Raw genomic sequence first — 9,378 nt, 5'->3', positions numbered from 1 at the left:
GAAGGGGCGATTATATCACTTCCCATTGATGGCACGTGTTTGAAATCTTGACCATTAATCCGAATGATAGAACTTGATCCTACATGTAATGGAGACCATTTATTGAACCGAGATGGGCTGATGAAGACCCTCGCCCCGTATGGCTATGGCATACAGTAATTAATGCAGAACGCATGGTGTTGATGAAATCTTTTATTTTTTATTTCTTATTTTCGTCATTTTATTTGTAGTAATTTTTTGGGCGTCCAAATTTTATTTAGCTGATTTTGGTGTTTTTAGAAAGATTTTTCGATTACCTATCTAATGAACTTAAGGTTACGCGATTTGAATTTGATATGGCTAAGTTATAGGCATTTTACAGATATGGTATCAGTACATTATGAGATTACTATTTTATGAATGTTTTAGTCATATTTCTACTCTTCTTTTTTTTTTATGTTTGCTTTAGTTAGAAGATTGAGAATAATTGTGAGGCAAGTACTTAGAGTTGCTATTCTTAGATTTTAACTCTCTATATTATGTAATGGCATGAGAAAAGAAAGAGAATTGAATAAAGTTTATTTTTGGGATATCACTTGTGAATAGAGCATTGGCTCTTTCACGTGGCTCCTTCCACGTGTTATATTGGAGTTTTTCTCCAAACCATGGCATGGGTTTTTAAGCCCCCACGAGATTATTTTAGTTGCTGCCTGTGTTGATCTCCATACTGTGTTCCCGCTCCACGCTCCCTGCGTCAGTAATCAACGGTTCAGATTTTGTTAACAAAACCCAAAACCATACCTTAATAAGATATTTTACACAGTGTCTTCACCTACATCTAGATATTTTTATAGGGTCGGGTTGGGATGACTTTGGGTTGGGGTCGGATTCGGGTTGAGTTTTCCCAACCGAGGTTCAGTTCAGGTTGGGTTCAAATTAAGGGCTTGGGCAACCTGACCCGAGTGAAACATGAATTTTTTTTTTTTACTTTTTATTTTAGTAAGCTTAAAATCCCGGGTTAGGGTTGGAAAAAGGGTTACTCAGGTCTGGTCGGGTTAAACCTCATTGGGTTGGAACTCGGACCAGGTTCGAGTTCGAGTTAGCCTCAATCCGACCCGAGTTGTACCTTAAGTAGGGCGGCAACGGGGCGGGTCGGGGCCGGATGTTGGGGTCCCCTACTCATTCCCCTCTGCGGGGAATTTCCCCCCTCCCCTTCCCCTCCCCACTGCGGGGATGGTGGGGAATCCCCCTCCCCTCCCCACGGGGAATACTAATCCCCATCCCCTCCCCTTCCCAGCCCCGCATCCTTCGGGGACAATCACTTTACTTTGTTAAATGTTAGGTTTAAAACTAAAGATTTGCTAGGGACAATCACTTCAGGCATGTTGTGGCTTGGCTGTTGCATGTGAGAGTAGCCACACAACCCACATAGGCTGAGATTTTGTCTTATTCATTTTATTAACATGGGGACAAAGGTGGTTGCTCTCATATTCATTTAATTGATCAATAATCCCTAGTAGATCCCTAATTCCCAATCCCACTTGCCAAAAAGTATTGTGCGTGCCACACCATAGGAAGATCCAAACCGTCCATTTGATGGGCACACCATACTACCATAGGCATAGGATGATCCAAACCTTCCACTTGATGGGCACATTGTAGGATAATCCAAACTGTCCATTTGATGGGCCACAATGTAAATAGGTTGTGGCCCAAAAATCATTTCCATAGGATAATCCCAACCCTCTGATTTATAGAGGAATTGCATATTATGGTACCTTCTATAGATCGGAGGGTTGCAATCATCCTATGGAAATGATTTTTGGGCCGCAATCTATTTACGTTGTGGCTCATCAAATGGACGGTTTGGATGATCTATGGTGTGGCCTGTAAAGTACTTTTAAATTGTAGGCTATCAAATCGACGGTTTGGATCATCCTATGGTGTAGCCCATACATTACTTTTTGAAAAATAATGGACTATACGAGCGCACACCATATAAAATCTCATCACTCATCAGAGAGATGTTGCCTTTATTTGGGGGAGGGAGATTTTCAAAGAATTTAATGTTGCCTTACAGTGATGGTTCGATGGAGAGATTTTAGGGATTTCTAAGGGTAATATACTAATATAATGAGGGACAATGCCCAATGGATTATGGGTAAAAGAAAACATAAAAAGCTATTTCAGGGACAAAACTGTACTAATGGAAATTATGAAAATTTTGGGGGAATCTTGTAGGTATGTTTTGATCCAAGGGGTTTCTAGTAGTTTTCACCAAAAAAAAAAAAGCACTTAAAAAATACAAGAAAAAATGGCATTAATGCGGGGCGGGGCGAACTCCATCCCCTTCCCCAAAAAATCCCCTTCCCCGCTCAAATCGGGGCGGGGCGGATCCCCGCTTTTTCGGGGTGAAATTGCCAACCCTAACCTTAAGCTTCTTTTGGTTGCCAGTAAATCACAATTTGATTGGATTTTTGCGGAATGAGGAAGGAGAAAGAGAGATGAGACAAGCATTTATTAGACAAGGGTGTCATTATGAGTGGAGAGAGGGAAGAAAAAGAAAGAGCGAGAGAGCACAATTCCTTAGAAAATTACATGGGAGACTTCCAAGGAAAAGCTGATGTCACCATTAATTCTCCAATTTTTTTTTTACTGGCAACCAAACAAGATGAATTTTAGGACATTACTTATTTACTTTGGGCATCAAGAAATAAATGGTTTGGATCATCCTAAGAGTGAGCATCACTATATATATATATATATGTTTTTTTATTTTTATTTTAAATTCATGCATGTACTTGCAGACAGCATATAAAAAAATGATTTTTAGTGAGACATGCTCAATATATGAGAATCTAGAATGTTAAAATATAAAATTCCATATCCATCATCTATCATAGATAAATGATCCAACGATTTTGATGCACCATGCTGATGGATGGTCTACTTTTCTTTCCCCTCCTCCGCACGGAGCTTAAAACGTCCGTACTGCTTTATCTCTTCCAAGTTGCAACTTACAACCACGACGACGAGAATACGTTTCGACTTTCGTGTTCTCGTGTCTTTAACCCCTTTCTCTACTCTTCCTTACAAACATCTCTCGCTTGCTTTTCCTTTTGTATTTCCCTGTGATTGATTGATTGATTGACGGGGGTAACTGAAAAGAAACGATTTCAGGCAGGAAAGAACATGCTTTCATTTTTGCTTTTGGTGAAGAAAAAAAACCCTGAAAAATCATACACAGACTCCCTTTTATATCGTAGACTTACTCAAATGCCCTCTGAATATTCAACTGTCATTCTATCTAAACAAGGGTATTTTCGTCATTTCCTCTTATTCGGACAATTATGTGCATGGACCTAGAATAGGGCTCACCGATAAGGGCCCCGTGTGCCATATCGGGAATATTCACTACAAGTAAAGAAGAATTAATGTGGTCTACTACTTACATGTTATCGGTTTCGCCATAGAAAGATGTGGCTCGGGTTGTCCAATATACCATATCCACATGGCACGAGGTCTTCCGGATGATAAAATTAGTTAAAGGGAAATAATATTTCCACCCTTTTTTTGGTGCCTTCTCCTAAAAACCACTATCTAACCCCACTTTTGTTTTTGCCAAGGGGAATAAAGGTGGTGGAAATGCTGGAAAAGTGGGTGAAAATTAACCTGCAATAAAAAGTAGAACTAGAATTTGTTAGCAGTCATTCCTCAACTCTATCCAAACAAGATTTTCCGTTGTATATAATAAGCTTAAATTTGCAATTAAAGGGTGGAGGCAAGTTGTGGATAAATAGTTTAAAAACCTAGATATGGTTATTCGGGAACAAAATTTAAAATTTGAAGAATTCTAATTACATATTGTTTTTTTAGATTCAATATATTTAGTACGCTTAATCGTTCCCACTTGTACATGTATCTGTAGTTAGCATTCATCTTAAAATTTAGGGAAATGATATATTCGCTCCCTTCTCTTCCCCTGTCACGCCACTGTAGTGTAAAAGGAGTAGTAGTAAAAAACATTAGAGGGGTGGCCAGAGGGTTAGAGGCCTTCTCAAAGATGAATCTAGTATAACCAAATTGGCTTTTTCTGCTCCAGTGTAAAAGGAGTAGTAGTCAAAAACATTAGAGAGGTGGCCCGAGGGTTAGAGGCCTTCTCAAAGATGAATCTAGTATAACCAAATTGGCTTTTTCTGCTCCAATTGGATTTAGTGACTAGCAAAGCGGAAGTGACAACAATTCTTCAGGGTATTAGATTGGCTACCGGGGGTGATCTGGATAATATTATTGTCGTGGGTGATTCTCTTAACATAATCATATGGGATAGACGGGATGCACCCTCATCCTTGGAGATTCTCTGAGCTGATAGGGAAAATCTTGGATAATGTGAAAGGCCAGCTTATTCGGTTCCAACACACCCGACTAGGGTTTTCTTGCTCAAGTTGGAGCCGATCACCCTTCGCAGGAGAGATTTTCAACTTTCTACCTCCTTGATTATCGTTATTGTTTCTATTCTTCAATTCCAGGACCTCGCTTGTGAGTTTGCTTTTTATCTTTAACTAGAGTGTTTTGCTAGCTAACGAGGGGGCACTGTGCTATAAAAGGTAATTTTACACCTGTTTTGAGAATTTTACACTAATCTTTAATTAAAGTGTTTTGCTAGTTAATGGGTGGGCATATGTTAAGGTGCTATAAAACGTAATTTTAAACATGTATTGAGAATTTTACGAATGTGAAATTACACCTGCTTCTCAAAACAGGTGTAAAATTACCTTTTATAGCACCATAACAAGACAGGGAACTTGTTAGCAAGTACAACTACAACTCAACTCAACTAAGCCTTTGTCCCAAACTAGTTGGGGTCGGCTAATGCATTCTTTAGAAAAATTTCATGAAGAAGGTGAAAGGATCTACGCGGCTCAAATTGACTTAGTCTAATCATGGTACTAGTTGGGTTCGTCTACATGGATTATTTTCTTCTATTCTCTCCTATCCAAGATCATGTTAAGTCTAATCCTGACACTAGTTGGGCACTAGTTAGCAAATCTCTAAGTAAAATTCTATCATTGATTTCCAAAAAAAATAATGGAAATTTTTTAAAATTAATTAAAAACAAAAAAGGGAAGTGATATATGCGCCACATTCCTGATTGCCTGTCCCCATGTAAAGAAAAGGGGCGCATTTACCATTTCCCAAAAAAAATAAAAATAAATAAATAAAATAAAGTATAACAATAAAGGATTTGCTAGCGTCCATTGTAGAAGGCATTTCACAGAGCATCATTGCACGAGAGAGCAACCACGTAGGCTCCGATTTTGTCTTATTCATTTAATTCATCCGAGGTAGCTGCTCTAGCTCGTGCAAAAGAAGCTCCGTGAAATGCCTTCTGCAATGGACACTACCAAATCCCTAACAATAAATGAGAGAAAATTGAGAGACATGCCGAGTTTCAATGGTCCCTAACAAGGTTCCCTACCATGTCATTGTGCTCAACAACACATCACGACAAGCATAATATACATCCTTTCTTATGCAACCAATGGCTCCTCCAGGCAACCCTAATTCTGTATCTTTTCTTTATTAAGAAAGTAATCCTTCTTTTATATATATATATATATATATATATATATATATATATATAACATAAAATTTTCTTCCATCTTACCAGCCGGCATTAGTGTGTATGCATGTATGCATGGCACATATACGTACCAAGGGGTTTGCTTGGCAAGTTTGCCCAAAACCATTTCGGCTCACTTTTTTTCAGGCAAGAACATCCATTTCAGATGAATTACATAAATAAGGAAAAATTTACTAAAAAGTGAGCCTAAGTGGCCACTCCTTCCTGCAAAAGGTGTTCCACGAAATTGCCTAGCAAATCCCACCAACCATTGATATAATAATAATAATAGAGGGGCAACTTAGGAATGAACAAAATAAACTTAAATTGAAGTCAAAACTTAATATTTTATAATAAGGTTGCGTTTGGATGGCCGGAATCAAGAATCGGAATCAGCATCCTATTACAGTCCTCTCGTAAACGGAATGGGAAAATTTTCAATGAAAATTTTAATTCAATAAACAAATTCCAACATTTTTTTCCACATTTAATTCCACCCCCTATCAATTCAGAACCGTTGCTTGAAAATTTTAATTCAATAAACAAATTCCAACATTTTTTTCCACTTTTAATTCCAACCCCTATCAATTCAGCACCGTTGCTTCCTTTATTCCATTCCTTTTTTAACCAAATGCTGGAATTGGGATAAGATGTTGATTCCAACACCTGATAGATCAAGCTATCCAAACACACAATAAGAGCGGTAACAAAAACATTAATCCAAATCTTCGAATGCATCTCAAACTTTTTTTCGTAGTATTGAGAAAATCCGCCGGGCAAATCTAATCCGATCGTGGACAAATTTGACGGAAAAATAAAATAATAAAATGAGGCACAAGATTAACACCAAGATTTTATGTGGTTCGGCCAATCCTACGTCCACGGGCAAGAAACATGATCTTTTACTATGAAAATAACAATATACAAGCCCATAAAAAAAAGAATAACAATATGCCAATTATGCAAGGATTACACAACGGATTAAATCCCAAAACCCAAAACCTGCAACCCTTTCCTTGCTTCTCAACCCAATACTGGACAAGAGAGTAACCCAAGAGGAAAATACGAGAAGAAAACCCGAGAGGAACCAGAGAAGAAACCCACTTCCTGTTCCTCTCTCTCTAACTTTATCCCTTTCTCTCCCTTTATGTCCTCTCTCTCTCTCTCTTCCCTGGCTAAGAGTAGCCGACACACCTCAAACTCAAGTCTTGCCGCACCACCACATGAGAATTCCTCTGTTGCTCTTTATATCATAGGTTTTCCCAAAAACCTAAACAAGTTGATTCTAATTTTGCCTTTGCCTTCTCCTAGACAGCAGAGTGGAAAAAATTTGAAGGCTTGAGCCTTAACAATGGCATGGGTAGTAAATGATTACTATGTTTGCCCACCAAAAGAGCACTAGAATCATATTAAAGCTAAATAGGCCTAATTTCACCTAACTGACCCATAATTCCGCTTGGCATCCAACCACATTAGCTTGCCCCCTCCATTTGCCCTCCAAACCCGCCACTTGGCCTAATTGAATTGAATAACATGCAGGACATGCTAGTGGAGGAGAGAGATCGTCACGATCAATCACACAAACAAACTGTAGGGGCGTCATACCCTAGGTCATGTAGGGGTGTCATAGCCTAGGCCAAGAAGAAGAGAAGGGTCTCAAAGCAAAACAAAACCGACTAGCTACTAATTCCTCACCATCGATTGGCTTCTAATCTAAGCCATTCACATATTGGGACTAAAGTTATTGAAACCAAACACTAACTAATTACTAACAAAAAAGAAGAAATATAATTGCTGCTAAGTTCTATAACGAGATGGTATCCAATTATCATACTTCGGGAGATTTGGACGGACATTGATCTGGGCAACTTTTTTGTTGTTGCCAATGCATGGCGTCAAAACTCCTGTGTAATTGTGGGCTGGGCTCCCTGGCTGAGTCGACTCCTTTTACCTTGGTCATATTATTGTCCAAATCTGCATTTTGCCCTGCAAATATAATCAATACTCAAAGACTCCCTCAAGCTATGTGCCAGGTCGATTAGGATTTATTTTGGTCGTATTTTGGAACAATGCATCAATATTCTATGTGGGATAGAAAAATAAAAAATAAACCCATCCTTGATTGTAGAGGTTTAATCAATCAAGTGCAACTAAGAAGTTATCAACCTTCAGTTTCCTTCCAAATTTTACATTGCAACTCAATAGAAAAAAAAATCAATTCACCTCCTTTTTTCTTTCTAACCTTATGAAATATCTTCCATCGTTGTTAAAGGAAAAGCCTTAATTTTTCAAATATAGAATTTTTGTTTACTTGCTACGTGGTGGTCTATTTGGAAGGAGAGGAATGCTAGGATATTTGAGGGGAAAGCTAAGAACCCTCATTGAATCTACTTGAAGATTATCACCTTGGTTATATCTTGGGTGAGATGCCTTCCTTCTTTCCGGTTTGTATCGGCTTATGATCTTTGAGAAGGTTGGAGGGAGGTTTGTTTTAGTGTTGATCGGAGAGCTCTTGTCTCGCATAGGTGGGAGTCGCCTCCTCAAAATATACTTAAGGTTAATTTTGATGGAGCGAGCTTCGGCAATCCGGGTCCGGCTGGGGTGGGAGGAGTGTGTCATAACGAAGAGGGGGGGGGGGGGGGGTAGTGTGGGCATACTATGGCTCTATAGGTGTCTGTGATGCCTCTGAAACTGAAGTGAGGGCTGCGCATTTTGGCATTTTGCATATTGATAGAATTCTGTTGGATCAGACCATTATTGAAGGGGATTCGCTAAATGTGATTCATTGGCTGAAAGGTGGGACGGCTCCTCCGTGGAGATTTCTTTCCATGTTTAATGAGATCGGTGATATAACTTCGGGGTCTTCTATAGGATATCAACATGTCAGAAGATCGGCAAATGATATGGCGGATGTGCTTGCCAAGCGTGGTGTATCTGGTGGTCCTATTAGGTGGTTTGACCACCTTCCTCCTTGAGGAGTGGTGTGCCGTTGATTGTATATTTCGTCTCTTTTGTCTTCTCGTTTTCTATTGTAATTATGGGAGTTCCATCTCGGTCTCCTGTTTTTTTTCCTTTATTTATAATGTTAACTTTCAAAAAAAAAAAAAGCATATAAATACTCCCATCAGGTTGCAGTTCCTACATAAATTTGGACCTATATTTCTGGTTGTTATCCAGCCTCTTAATGGGCTTAGTTACACTACAATTTCCATAGGGACAAATTTACTTTCAGGTCGTCTTTCCAAAAGTTATAGTTATTTTTGTACTCTTCATAGATATTATTTCCCCTACCCAAAAAGGGATGAAACGATTGTAATAGAACAACCATTACATGAAAAATCCGACTGGTGTTAGCAATCATCCAGCTTGTACCCATCATTAACAAGCATTACATTAACCCATTACGTTAATTTTTCCTAACCATGCGAGCATGTAATATTTTGGGCTTGTAGCTACCATCTCTTGTGAAACCATGCTCTCGCAACTTGCCCATTGATAATAAAATTGCAACTCTTCCTGTTGATGATACATGATCAACACTTATCTATGGTAACTTCAAGTGATTCCTCACCTTGTTCATCATCATGATAGAAGTCATATATAGATTGGGTTTGCCCCATCCCTCTTCAATGACAATGCCTACCACATTATCATCAAAGGCGAGAGATTCATCTCAACTTTGTGGCTCGAGAATTCTTTTAGTTGCTGATCAAGTTGTCTTCTAAAATTCTCGACTTTGACGTTCCTGATACCACGGTTCTAAAAAAAAGAGGATC

This window comes from Tasmannia lanceolata, unplaced genomic scaffold (genome assembly GCF_043159265.1).
Source record: "Tasmannia lanceolata isolate RefF3 unplaced genomic scaffold, GAP_Taslan_0.1 ptg000008l, whole genome shotgun sequence".
Lineage (NCBI taxonomy): Eukaryota > Viridiplantae > Streptophyta > Magnoliopsida > Canellales > Winteraceae > Tasmannia > Tasmannia lanceolata.
This window is presented reverse-complemented; position numbering follows the sequence as displayed.